Source organism: Echiichthys vipera (assembly GCF_963691815.1).
Source record: "Echiichthys vipera genome assembly, chromosome: 5".
NCBI lineage: Eukaryota > Metazoa > Chordata > Actinopteri > Perciformes > Trachinidae > Echiichthys > Echiichthys vipera.
In genome coordinates, this window is record NC_139830.1 from 33,326,577 (window position 1) to 33,341,649 (window position 15,073).

The following is a 15,073-nucleotide window of genomic DNA, read 5'->3' on the forward strand; positions in this document are numbered from 1 at the left end:
GTGTAACGGTACACACTGTTTGGTACGTACCTCGGTTTTAAAGTCTTGGTACAGTACAGGATGGTACGGTTCATAGTTAAGGGTAAAAATTAAAAAATTAAATGAAAAAAATACAGCTGCAATTCTTCAATAAATAAAACCCTTACATAAATAAAATAAATGCAGCTGCAGCATTAACTTAGGTTATGGCATTTGCGCGTTCTGAATTCCCAGGTAGGGGTTGTTGAAATAGTGTCCGGAGCTGGGTTTGCACAGCTTTGTTTTTTTCACATCAACGGTGACATTAACACCTGCATGGTGCCTTTTTAAATGCGTGTGCATGTTCATAATTAACCTGGAAGCTATCCCACACTTGGGATTTGAATGACAGGGGGGCGTCTGGAAGCTCCGGTTTCATCGTTCACCATGCAGTTCTCTCTCTGTTCCCTAGCCATCGATCCACACAGCCCTGTGTTACAGCTATACCTGCCTGCCTGCCACTGCTTGCTAGGCTACTCTCATTCGCTGGCTGCTATTGTGCACATGCGAACAGAGCCTCAGGCTAAACGGTTTTGGGGAAACTCTCTCTGGCTACAAGTTCTAAGTTCTGCACCGCAAAACAAGACTGTACATTCGCCATATGAACACTATGCAAGCAACATTTACGGACCGCGGTCCACTTCTGTACTTCTCCTGCCAGAAGTGCCTGTACCGTGACGGTTCGGTACGAATATGTGTATCATTACACCCCTAGGCAACATACACTGTTACATATATTAAATGGGTAGCATATGCGCTCATAGGTTTGTGCTGTATATTGCCATTGTAAATCTACATTCAACCTGAATCAGTATGATAAATCCATAACACTTGTCACCTAATTAACAAGAGGGGTTATGGAAACCTTTGACGAAGTATGATAAGTCTTGTTTTCAAGTAAGGTCAGGTAGCTAAATGTTTAAATATTTATAATGCAAATGGACTTAACATTCATTGAACAAACCATTGAATGTATATAATTATACAGTATGCTGCTTCACTTCCTCCCTGTGTACAAAAGTGAAGCTAAAATATCTTGGATACGGCCAGTAGAGTCATGTCATCGAAGTGACGTCCATATACCCGCCTGATCAACTATAAACACGAATCGAACGGCTAGGAACACAAGAAAAAGAAGAATCACAGGGAAAACACCCAGCAGGATAAAAAGGAGCTTCGTCCTCATTAGCCGGGACAGGTGAAGACAAAACTATGGCGGAGATTCTCCGGGATCTGAGAGAATTAAGAAAATAAACTCAAGACTTGTTTACTTAGATGAAGGCATTGCTTTCCAGGCTAGAGGTATCAGTAGAAGACTTGAAACAGAGAATGGGGGTCCTGGAGCAAAGAACCGCAGAGGTGGAGAGCTGGTGCTGTGGGAGATATTAGCCAGCCTCATGAAACGTGGGAGACAGCCCTCACAAGCCAGTGTGACGACCTTCACAACCACCTTCACCACAATTTGAGAATCTATCGAGTTCCTGAAGAGAGCTAAAAGGGTGATATGGCTAGTTTTGTGAAATAAATATATATATATATAAAAATATATACATATTTTCTTATAAGATATCTTAAATATAAAACATAAATCAACTAGTGACTTGTGTGTTTATCTATTGTTTTACGACTCTTAAAGCGTCAAAAGTAACATCCATAACACAAGATTCACTCTCAGTGGTTTCTGTGACATGAGAAATAATTTTATGATGTTTAAAAATTCAAAAACGGCCAGAATACACAAAGCTTACATAGAGCCCCGAAAAAGCACACCACTTAACACCTTTAAGCAGGTAGCCGCTGCAGTGGAAAAGCACATTGCTGCCGTACTTTACAGGCAGATACAGTCAGTGGAAAAACACCATGGGACTCACCCTGGGTCTGGGTCTGCTGCTGCCCCTATCGGAGAGCAGTGTGAAAGCCAGGAACACTGACTCTGTAGTAGGGCTGCAGCTATCAATTATTTTAGTAAGTGAGTATTTTATCAATCATTCCATCAGTTAATTAATTAATCGAGTAATCAGATAAGAAATGGGTATTAAACTGCAATACTCTATACAACAGATAAAATGAGATGGGTCTTTTATGGTGAACAAGTTACTGGTTTCCAAACATTTTTATTTGGTCGGTTGCACATTCTGGGCTTTAAATAAAACTTTGGCAATGCAAAAACAAATAAAATAATAAAGAAATTAAATTTAAATTAACTTTTAAAAAACTAAACCAGGTAATAAGACGTAACCTATTAATAATGAATAATACATAAACATTTCCTTTAAAATGTGCACGTAGAACTAGAAATTCCTTAGGCCTAACATAAGCCTGTCATCTCGAAAGGCTTTCTGGCATTTTTAATTTATGCTTCACTCTAATTTATTGGTATATATTCAATTAAGTTTGATTGCAGTGAATAGGATCAGTGGGTCAGCATAGTAACTAAACACACTTGCAACCACATTGATTTACAGGGCTAACTAGCCATTGTATGTAGCCAAAATTAATGTATTTATTCTCACAGGCAGTACATCTAAACTTACAATCACATCGATTGACATTTATGCTAACGTAAGTGTTAGGTTAACTTGTGTCGCGTGTGCACAGGGCAGTGGATGTATAGACTTGGTGCTTGCAGTTGAGATGCTGAAGCAGCGGCTTTACTATTATGTTACACTAATTCAACTTTACAATGCAACACTACACAGAGTTTTCCAGCGACACCAACAGACTCAACAAACTGATCAGGGAGGCTGGCTCTGTGATTGGCTGCAAACAGGACACTCTGGAGGCTGTGGTGGAGAGGAGGACACTGAAAAACTGTTATCCATCATGGATAATCCTCTCCACCCTCTCCAACTCACACTGGTCAGTCAGCGGAGCACCTTCTCCAAAAGGCTGCTTCAGCTTCGCTGTCGTAGCAACAGATTCAGGAAATCTTTCCTGCCACAATCCATTACTTTTTATAATAACTCCACCTCTGCCTGACAGAGAACTCTGCTCTCTCTACTGATTTTTTTTGTTTTGTATATACTATTATTGTTATAGTATATTTTGCATATTTTGTTGTATATATTATTATTGTTTATTGTTTATAGCACACTGTGCACTGTATATATTCACTATGTAAATATTGGATTCTATTTATGTTATGTACAAAGTTTTCATTTGCTGACCAATTACTGCTGTTACAAAATAATTTCCCAGTCTGGGATCATTAAAGTAATTCTATTCTATTCTATTAAGTTTGAGCTTGAAGTGATCCCTGCATTTGATTGTTTCCCTCTTCATTGCTGACTCTTTCCTGCTCCATTTTGCTGCATTGACCCCATGATTCCTCCTTTTTTTCCTTATTGTTTTTTGGAGGTTGGAAATTTTTAGTTCCTAAACGCCACCTATCTAATCCTCCGTGCAAAAACAATGTGCTCTGTATATAGTTTGGATCAAATACAGCATCGATTCGAAGCCTGTGTGTGTGTGTGTGTGCGTGTGTGTGTGTGTGTGTGTGTGTGTGTGTGTGTGTGTGTGTGTGTGTGCGCGTGTGTGCATGTGTGTGTGTGTATCTTCATGTATTTTATGCCGTGTGTGTTGTTTGTGCATGTGTAGTTAATAAAGGAGCTGCTGAGAGATGGCTCTCATCCCATGACCTCCAAGCCCTAAAAATCCTGCTCTCACCTAGACTTATGACTTAACTCAGCAGCTCTGTCTGAACAAGAACAGAATGATATTGCAAATACCCCACCTACTCCTCACCCTCACCTTGCAAATAAAAACACACACAACCCAGTTCTGTACAGCTAATGGTACAAACTTTTTCTTCAAGTACATCAACAAAAGAGACATGTTTTAATTTCTGCCCATTGTAGTCCTTTCAGCAGCAAGTAGACATGATATCTATGACAAAGCAAAATAATGTTTCTTAAAGAAATATTCACTGATAGAAGTAATAATGGTGCAGGTTGTCCTCATTCACTGTAAGGTTGCTAATATTATTTTTCTTCCCAAAAAAATCAAATGGACTGTTTCATTCATGTTCATTTTATTTTGATAAACTCTTTCATTTAATAATGCAGCACCAAGCAAAAAATTAATGTAATATGTAAAAAATGTTTACATATTAAAATGCAAAACTGTAGGTTCAAACTGGCAACACCAACATGAAAAAAATAAATATAGTAGGAAGGGGGCTTATTGGACCACCCCACCAGACTCTCTTCTTAAATGTAACAATTTAAAGTTTCCTTAAAGTCCCAGTCTGGAACATATGTTTGATCATATTCACTGAAGCTGACACTCCGATAGAACAACATAAAATCACGTGCACATAGAGCTTGTTGTTTGTTTTGCAAAAATCCACAGCGCCCGAGTCATCCTGTCCACTCAGCACAGAGCTGACTCTCAGGCACAGTTCGTGCACACGCCAGAGATCCCCCCTCACTGCTCGGGCATGTTACAATATTACAGGAGCACACCTCAACCTAGGCATACGCTAAATAACATTAGCAGTTGCTATCTATGGTGAAGTTAGTCAGCCTAATGAGATGAGAGAAGACACGGGCGCGTTCACAGGAATCTGGTTCACGCGCACTGACAAGCACGTAGCGGAGGAGCTCAGTGATAGAGGGGGAGGGGTTTGAGAGTCCAGTTAACAATACTTAACTGTCACCTTTTGTTGATAAAACTTAACTGTCACCTTATGTTGACTAAATTTAACATTTTGTTGCCTTAACATAACCGTGATGTGATGGGTGACAAGCCTGACAAGACAGACAGGTGCAAATTCACTATCCATCCACTCACATAAAAGAAACAACATAATGACAAAACTGAGTTAGTTTGTACAAGGTACAAGGTCCCTTGTCTAACAAGACTATTTGCAAGCTAATTCTTTAAAGCCCTGTAACCCAGTGAGAACACTTAAATTACTACTGTAGTACTGGACTCTGATTCAACTCATGGAGCTGGGGATGGTTAATTACGGTAATATTATCACAGGTGCATTTATTTCCACAGCAACAAAAAGTGGAATTAAGTTATATTATAAATCCTCACATTAACAACAACATCATAAAACAAAACAAGTGTCCTCTGACAGCTTATTGCTGTTCTGACAAGTTCAGTAAGTCCAGTCCAAGGTTCGGTTTGAATCAAATGTTCTGGTCACAAAATATTGAGCAACTATATCATCAGATACAAAAACCTCAATCACCATTAATGAGTATTTTGACAGTTTTCATCTCATTTCATCTCATCTCATCTTCACGTTCCACGCCCAGGACGAAATCCGCATTGTTCCTCTTCAATCTGAGGTTCGACTATAGGATGAACCCTCCTTTCCAGCACCTTGGAGTAGACTTTACCAGGGAGGCTGAGTAGTGTGATACCCCTGTAATTGGTACACACCCTCTGGTCCCCCTTTTTAAACAGAGGAACCACCACCCCAGTCTGCCACTCCCTTGGCACTGTCCCAGACTTCCACGCAATGTTGAAGAGACGTGTCAACCAAGACAGCCTTTCCAAACCCAAAGCTTTCAGCATTTCTGGACGAATCTCATCAATCCCCGGGACTTTGCCACTGTGGAGTTGTTTGACTACCTCAGTGACTTCCGCCAGAGATATTGACAATGATTCCCCATCAGCCTCCAGCTCTGCCTCTACTCGTTTGGGCTTACCTGGTCTGTCCAGAATCTTCCCCCATCCTCTGACCCAACTCATCACCAGATGGTGATCAGTTGACAGCTCTCCCCCTCTCTTCACTCGAGTGTCAAAAACATACGGCCTCAGATCAGATGATACGATCACAAGGCCAAAGCACTAGGCCAAACAATGAAATACATTAGTAAACCCAACTGTATTTTCATAGAGGTTACTGCCCTCTTAAATTTTTATTTTATTTTTTCGCTTCAATTAGTTTTTTGAGTTATTTTAGTGAGAAAAATCTAAAGGACTAACACATGTTAAAATTACAACTGAAAACTGCACCAAAAGTCACAGATTTTCTCTTTTTTTTTTAACCATTGCTGTGGGTTTGTAATACGATTTGGAGAAACGTCCCTTTTCACTGTTGTGATTGCAGTACTCCTTTCACCAGTGTTCATTATTTTATTCATTTTCATTTCTGAGCTGCCTGTTGTGGATTGTCCTATAACTAGAGGCCTTTCTATGTCATCGGAACCCAAATCCTGAGTGGCGGGTTCATTGGTCTGGCTCTAGGTGAACTGTTTTTAAGGAGTTAGTGGAAGTGGCTTTTTCTGAACCACCTTGCTGGCCCTGCTGAGACTCTCTTCATAGTGGTCAAGCTCAACATGGCAGAAACCAGAAAGATAGACTTAGCAGGAAACAATGATATGACTCAAACAGAGCCTGGAAAGCCATAAAGTTTTGGCTGGGAAGTGTTATGTAAAAAAACCCAGTGGCTTGTGTGTGTTGGAAGCTCTACAGAGGGCGGACTGGTGGCCTCCAGCCCTTGGTGTGGCGGCGGGCGTTTTGCGGCACTTCGGCTGATCTATTCCTAGTGGTATAATTAGAGGGGCGCAGATGAAGTGCAGTGGCAAAGCGCTCTCTATAACAGCTGCAATGTGTGTATGCTTGTTTTCTTTCATGTCTCGTCCTCTTCACCCGTCCTTAACGATCCTTGACTTGATTATTAGGTAGGATGCCAAGGTCAAAATACATTCATATTTTGATGGCAGAGATAATTGTCCAACAGCTTGTGCATTACTTTTGAGTATGACTGGCACTAGATGGAGTGATTGATCCAACAACCTTCTGTTCTTTACTCTCACAGACCTCTTTCTTTACAGTCCTACTCAGTCCGATAAGGATCAAGTGCTTTACATGCAGTGGTGGAAGAAGTATTCAGACCTTTAACATAGTAAAAGGAGCAACACCAGCATGTAAACATATCCATATGTTTTAGTCATGCATTTCAAACTTTACTTAATTAAAATTGTATAAAATATTACCAGAGAAAATGTACATAGGTATTTATACTAAATGTATTAATAATGGAGAGCAGCTATAGAGTAGAGTATTTAATGACATATATAAAATTAGATTATATCCTATTGTATTGTCATTGCAAAATGCAGTTAAGTTAAGCATCTAACCAGAAGAGCAAAAAGCAATAAAGTGCAGAATTATGTACAACTTATATACAGAATGAACAGTAATATATACAGTATACTAAATGATAATCATATTATATAATTGTTAATGCATTCATTAGTCAGGTTCCCAGTGTCCTGATTTTAACCTTTGTTTAAAATCTTTGTAGAACTTACACAGTATACATTTTTGGAAAGTGTGGCATACCCCCAAACCAATCTTCAGTCACACTTGGTTTTGTTCAGAGTCAATGCGGCAACCATCTTGGACTTTCAAAATGGCGACCATCCATATCTTGTTTTTAGCTGGATTCCTCATGAAAAATTTAATTGGGTCTCACTTAAGTGGCTAATTGCATATCTTTTAAACCCAAGAAACAAAAGGGACCATTTGTAACACACTAAGGATAGGATGTGAAGATTTTAGTTCCCCATAGTAGCCAATTCATTGTAGTGAGACCATTTTTTAAAACCGTTTTGTATAAAAAGACATGTTGTGACATCTAGGATAATCACAACTTCATAAAACTTTAAAACCACAAACTAGAGACCTTAGGCATTTAGAGGATGGATGACTCTCCTATCTGTATGGACAACAAGAGTGTTTCTGAATTGTTTACACAACACAATAAAATGCCATAAAATTGCCAAAAAAAGGCAATTCTTGCAGAAATCTCCAAATGTCAATGGTTTTTTATATAAAATCACAGTAAGGATCCATGGTGTTCCTCAAGGTCTGGGTGTCTTAATGTGGTATTTTTGACAATTGTTACCAAGTCTGTATAACAAATGGAATTAACCCAAACCTTGCTGCAAAAAAGACGCATAATAGAGAATTGCCATCCTATACTTCGATCATAATGTTCTAAGTCAATTTGAATTGGCGCCTAACCAGAATACAATGTTCATTAAAGATATATGACTCGAAGAACTGGACACAGTGCCGAGCTGCGTCTTAAATTAGTCTTCAGGTTCCCAGCTTTCAAATGAAGTAGAGCACTTCTATTTGTCATCTACTGTTGAATTGCTATCTACCCCTGACCAAAGCCAGTGCTCCCTTAAAAAAATAAATAAAATGTGTCTAGTACAATGTTAAGAGCTGAAACAAGTTGGCAATTAATAGACAACAAATTGACCAAAAAAATCTGCAACTATTTTTATGTTCAAATAATCATTAATGTCTTCTTTCAAGCCAAAATACCCAACTTTCCCTATTAGTTCCAGTCTCTGAAATGTGAGTACGTGCTGCTTTTGTTTGTTATTTTTCAGTTTTCAACTGTTGGTTGGACAAAACAAAACATTGAATGACTTCAACTTTGGCTTTAGTAAATTGGAAGTGGAAAATGTTGCACAATTATCTACTGTCTATTTTATAGATGAAATGATTAACTGAATTTGAGTTAGCGTAATTAGTTACTAGTTTTCACCACAGTGGACAGGAACAATAAGGGTAAGTGATAGAAATGTGGGCTTGGGCAGCTTCTCAGACATAAAACTGTGTACTTGGGTATTGTTGGCCATGGGTGTTCCACATGCATAAAACTGAAGCAAGTATAACTGAATTGTTTGATTATCTTGATGCCTGTATTAACACCATGAGTCCCTGAAATAAATTGTATTTAAATTGGATGGAGTATACTTTCAACCTTGTGCTGTGAAGAATCACCATCATTCCCTTTTTCAGTCTCATAAAACACAGCCAGCTTCCACAGAATCAGAACTTGATTTTTGTGCTGCTGTTTCACTGTTCTGAATATGGAAGTTTTGAATACCCCATCAAAGCCAGGAGTAATGGCAGATGAATTAAGACTTAATCTCTCCCCACACGGAACTGTCCCATAAACCATATCCCTGGTTTAGTAACAGGACGGTCTAATGAATAACCTCGCCTGACCATTGAGACAGCTGTGCTGCGGAGGCAGCTCTCCATGGTGTAATAACTCTGTCTCTCCATCTTACTGATGTGTGAAAGAAACCAGACCGTCACCGAAAAACCCTGGACCCACACGCACATGTTGAACACAAGGGGAATTCCCACACACAAGCGCCTTCACTTGGCCGCACATTTCAAGCCACACGTTCAGCATGGATTGAGTTGTGTCTTCACACCAAGATAGTAATTAACATTCACAGCTGGCTCTGATGTGATTTACAACAGCTCCTCTGCAGGGCTCTGTGTCTTGTGACTTTCAGTGTTTTTACAAAGGGTTAAGATGGGTTGTTCTTCATATTCTGAATTTTGTATTAATTATTACCTTAATGTTGAGGAATGTTTTAACAGCGATCATAATAGCTAAATTTTTAGGGTCTACCCACATTTGGCCCAGTTGATTTGTGCCGTGCTTAAGCCGGATTGCCCCCCCTTCCTCCTCCCCCAGGGGCTAGGTACGGTCTGCACTCACATTACTTCAAAAGTTCCAGGCCACGACACGATTACTTCTTGCTATACATCATCACCCCTCTTTGACTGTTTTTTCCAACTCTTTTTAAATATCTTCAAGTGACAAAATATGCAGTAAACATTCTACCTCCGCATCAGACCTCCTTGAACCCTTCGGCAGCATTTATTATATATCCGCCGGAGCAAGCAGTCCCTTATAAAATGTCGTCAGGACTGCCTTTTATGCACATGGTTGTACATGTGCAATTGTGCCATGCCGAAGCCCAACTCTCTCAACCGGGCCGTGGCCAAGAAGTGTGCTGTGCCTAGGCATGTTACAGTTGCACTCATACTGGTGAAATGAACTAGACTTTAGCCGTGCATCATGCTTGGGCATGGCAAGAATGGTAAGTTTGAGTAGACCGGTTGTCAAAGTCAGGGCTGGCACTTGAGCTATGTTTTACAGTTTCTTTATAGAATTATGTGCTGTCTATGCTAGCAGACACAAAAGGACCAATCATCTACTTAAAACCATATATTGGCCCTTGATTGCGATATTGTATGAACATACGATCAAGAAACTTGTCATCAAGCAGTTCTAGTCCGAAAGGCATTCCAGTACAGCATCGTTTTTATGGACAGTTAGCCAAATCATATTGGTAAAATGTTGCATTGGAGATAAGAGACATGATTCATTTGCAGGTTTTTTTTAATTTTATACTGTTTCTCTTGTGGCTGTCTGTAATAGAAGAAACACAATAGTACAAAATCATGCGCTTCAAGGCTGTCATAAAGACAACTAAACTTACGTATGTTGGAGTGTTGGAGATGTCAGCTGCTCATGAAAAGGTGAAATCCACAGCCACAAAGACATCACAACCTGTCCCCTAATCCAAGTGGTGATAATATCCATCCAATGAGAGTGAGGAACACTAAATAAACACAATTCCATAAAATAGACCCATTTTAAAGGCGCTGAATATTGAAGGCAGATAACTTATGGTAGTTCAGTGTAACAGAGTAGACATAAGGCCTCAGGAAAACATTAAGGTAAAATGAAGAATAGAAATCTTCTGGAAAAAACGGATACGTGGTTACATGGCCAGAGCAAAAGAGAGTTTTTGGATTTGCCAGTGACCATGACTTAGGGCCCATGTAAAGCTTGGCTGAGAAAGACTCACCCCATCTCCCCTGCTCGACATTTACCAACCCACCAGACACCTCAGCAATGTGGAGTCATTCAAAGCCCACACAGTAGTAGTGCAGTAACACGCAGGTCATTTGGAATGTCTTTATGGTATGTGTGTAGGTTGGTGGCTTCGTGGGGATCAGGTGAGTTGTTAAATTTCTTGTTTTTCTTTCTTGCAAAAGTTTGTTTGTACTGGCAGCAGTGGTCATGGAGAGGATTTTCACAGATGTATAACCTGGACTGAAAATCTTGATTCATGATTTAATTTCATGTTTATTTTATTTATACAAATTCAACACACAACAGCATTTAATGTATTAACAACCTTTGACTGGAAGTGTAAAATCTTCCTGTGGCCCACAAGGCTTACAATGTGTAATACATCCTGTCATATATACAGTAGTTTATGTAATATAACTAATGTTGCCACAGCAACTGGAACATTGTAATGCAGAGCAGTTAATGTCTTTTTGCCTTGGCTATGAAGACACTTTTCTTATGCTGGTTTATTTAGATGTTTGTGCCGTCATTAAAGTGAATATAAACGGTTCAAGCCGACCCTCGATCATTTACACATCCCCCAATAAGAAGTTGTTGAGTTGCTATTCATAGAGTTATCTCAGCAGTAAATACTAGTAGAAAAGCTTGTAGGCCAATAGAATCAAAAGACTTTATCCACTAAGCCTCCTGAAACAGAGTGATGGTAGCATAGTTGCCACACTTGGTTTTGTAAGATCAGATGATAGACACTGGCCCAACAAACACTTACAAAGTTATTAAAAAGGAGCAACAGTAAATGCATTTTATGACCCTCAACCATCCTGACATTATTCTTAAAATTATAAGAATTTGATCCATTCATTCAAACAAAATTACAAAAGTCGAGGCTTGCCCGAAACTGATGTCATGCCATTTATGTGATGAGGGAGCCAACAGGTGTCAATGAATGTCAATGAAATGTACACAAAGCAGTACATATTTCACCACTTTTTTTAAAAAAAATTTTTGGGTGACATTTTAGGGGAAGCTTAGTTTCCCTTGCAGTCTCAGAGCAATCACCACCGCTATAATTACAATTAAAGTTATAATCCGTAAGATTTGAGATATGTCGTTTGTAGCGGCCTCTTTGGGAGTAAGATGTAACTGCAGATGAGCTTGTTCTTTCAGAGCCTACATCTTGTCACATTTGCATTTGCTATGTGTGTTGTCTGCTCTTTTGTAAACTTTCCTGATTCACATTGACCTTTCTACTTCAGTTCCGTCCCCTGTGTCTTCCCCTCTTAAATCCACACGCACACACATGTTCCTATTACACTTTTGTCCTTACTACAAGCCTGACTCAGGAGTTGTAAGTTCCCAATTTCTGATTACAAGTGAGCGCAGCATAACCGTTAGTGACGAGCTCCACCGGCAGACCAACCACTGCTGACTAAGTAAACATCTTCACTAACCTAACTGGCATTTGCATTTAGAGAGTGAATGTGGGTCACATGATCAATCACCATTGTTTTAATTCACTTTTTGATAGATAGGAACTTAAAAGACAAATACTTGTAACCCGGTTGCAGACTACTGCATTCTATTCATGCAGGCGTAGTGTTAACAGAAACAGACCAGTGATAGGAAATATGAAACACTAAAATCTACATTTACTAACACTTCACAACTTTACTGCTAAGTTCTCTCTGCTCTGATCACCAACTACAGCTGTCTCCTCTCCCCGAGTCTCTCTTCTCCGGCACACACGCGCGCACGCACACACACACACACACACACACACACACACACACACACACACACACACACACACACACACACACACACACACACACACACACACACACACACACACACACACACACACACACACACACACGACATGGGTCAGAGTTAATCTATCATACCTAGAAGTTAGACCATTCCTAAACTTTGTGTATGCACTAAATGAGTCCAGCCTCAGCTACCGGGGATTTGATCCCAGACCTCCTTGAGTCCGACTCCCCAACGAATTACCAAGCTAGTTTCTGCCATTACACAGAACAGCTGCTGGCCTTAGCTCCATCTCAGGGCTGCACACAGCATGTGTGTGACTCCATTGCTAAGCTAATATTACTGAAGGAGGCGAGGGACTCGGGAGCATGCAAACGTCACATCCTACGAAGTTTCCCGGAAAATTTGTCTGGAGTCCCTTACATAGTTATAGGAAACCGAGAAAGTCAGGCAAGGTCTAATTTTTTAAGTTACATTACAACCCGTTTGCCCATTGGCAATAAGAAAGATTACTATATGTAAAAAGTTACACACCAATAACCCTGTTAAGTCTAAATTAGCTTAACTGAAGTAGTCAATATCCGTCCATAAAAACAACTAAAAACTGTGTAAATTTGATCAAATTAAGTTGCAAACATGTTGCAGACTAATGATAATGCAGTACGTACGGGCATTATGTCATCCAAACATAATAAAAGATTTCATTATTAACAGAACTGAACAGAAAGTTTGAAAGACACCATGTAAATGCAAGGGGCTTACCTTTCCAGTCCCACTGTCTGCCTGTTTGCTAAGAAATAGGATTAAGTGCTGATCACAGTCCCAAATTCATTATCAGGAGATTGTCGAAGGGAGCAATTTGTTTTGGGGCTTTTTAAACATGGCATCAAACGAGGCCTGGTGTTAAAGTTCTTTCAAAGCTGCTGAGAACATGTCTCCCATTTTGGAAAGAAAACAAAGCAAAAGTATTAGGATTGGCTGGGAATTTGCATTAGTGGGATTAAATTGGGTTTGTGGCTTTGGCGGATGAGCTTTTGCATTTGAAGTAGGACAGAGGCTTCCTTAACATTTTCACCTCCTAATGCAGTCTGTTCATCCTGTGTTCTACCCACTAGACAGCCTTCTGGTGTATGACAAAACAAAAACCCCTCTCTCCTCTTTTAAACAAACCCAGCTGGAAGTGTGCAAATATGTAAATGCACCATAAAAAGAGACTTAAGTAGTGTGTTTTCCACTTAAGGTGATGAAAGGACAAGCCTTGAGCTCTACCTTCAGAACAGTCGCGCTTTGTGAACTTGACCGCTACGATGCCTGTCCCTAGTGTGTCTGCTCAACTTTAAAGCCACACGAGTTTTGCATGTTAACAAGTGCCGACGTTACTGTTCTGGAAATATTAAACTAATGGCAGGTTCTCAGCTAGATTAGCCACACACACACACACACACACACACACACACACACACACACCTTTTTTCATATCTATTAATATCAAGTGAAGTGCTTAGAGGTGCCTGTGAAGCATGTGGAAAAACACTATTCTTGTTTTCAGCCTGCTGTATATTAAAAGGACTGTAAGCACCTTACCCCCTGTTTTCTTCTGTTGTTTTCTCTGTTTTTCTTTGCAGCCTTTAGCCCCTGCACTTATGCAGGGTAGGTATCTTCTCTTGACCTTGTCTTAAGTCCCTTTGGACAAAAGCGTCAGCTAAATGTAATGTATTGTAATGTTATAACTTGGGAGAACTCAGTAAAAATACAGTAGAAAGTCCCAGGCATCCTGAACATTGGGTATTTGGTATGTATCCCAGTTAATAGAAATTATATAATTAATAAATAGTCTAGTAGTCTATATATAGACTAATAGTCTAGTCTATGTTTATTTTCTTATGCTGCCTTTTTTTAATCCATCTAAGTGGTAACTTTTAAATTTCAATCTTCCATACGTAGTAAATCATTGAGTGGTTGCAGAAGCAGTCTGACAAAACACTAGCTTAAATATATCTGTCGAATATATATACACATGTACAGTCTATCATTAAATAGTCCATCGATCTCTGTCAATAGATGTAAATGTTCATATACAAATATGAATGAGTGAATGATTGAATGAATAATGAGTCGAAGTGCGCCAGAGTCCATGCAGGATTCTGTAGTTCCATAATACCAATAAAAGTATACACGGTGCAGGTCAAGCCTTGGTTGTTGAGCCTGATGGCTATGGCACAAAGGACCGGCAGGCCATTGCATCTCCTAAAATCCTGGCAGCTTGAGTGAAACTGTGTCGCAATGTTTAGTGACACACTCGCAGATAAGCCGAGCAAAGGCGCTATCCTCATATCCGCTGTAATGTCACATGTTGCTGCTGTTACCATGGTTGCACTACATTCTCTTAAAAGGAGCGAGTCAGCATTTATTACAGCACAATGATAGTATTACACAGGGAGTTCCATAAACGTCGTATAACTGTTGTAACAGTGCTGAACACTACCAACAGGTTTCGGTGAATTATGGCCTCATGTAATCAATTATGACCATGTAGTGTCCGCTACATGGTTGTCTTTGGCTTATGGTACTGACTTAATCTAATGTCTACCCAGCTGCCCAGTGGAAATAAAAGAAAAA

At 39.7% G+C, this 15,073-nt stretch overlaps 1 protein-coding gene across 2 annotated transcripts in view; it reads left to right on the top strand.

The window, feature by feature from the left end:
* bcas3 (BCAS3 microtubule associated cell migration factor) overlaps window positions 1–15,073 on the top strand; it is a 555,891-nt gene that overhangs the window by 117,278 nt on the left and 423,540 nt on the right. The gene's annotated exons all lie outside the window — the stretch shown is intronic.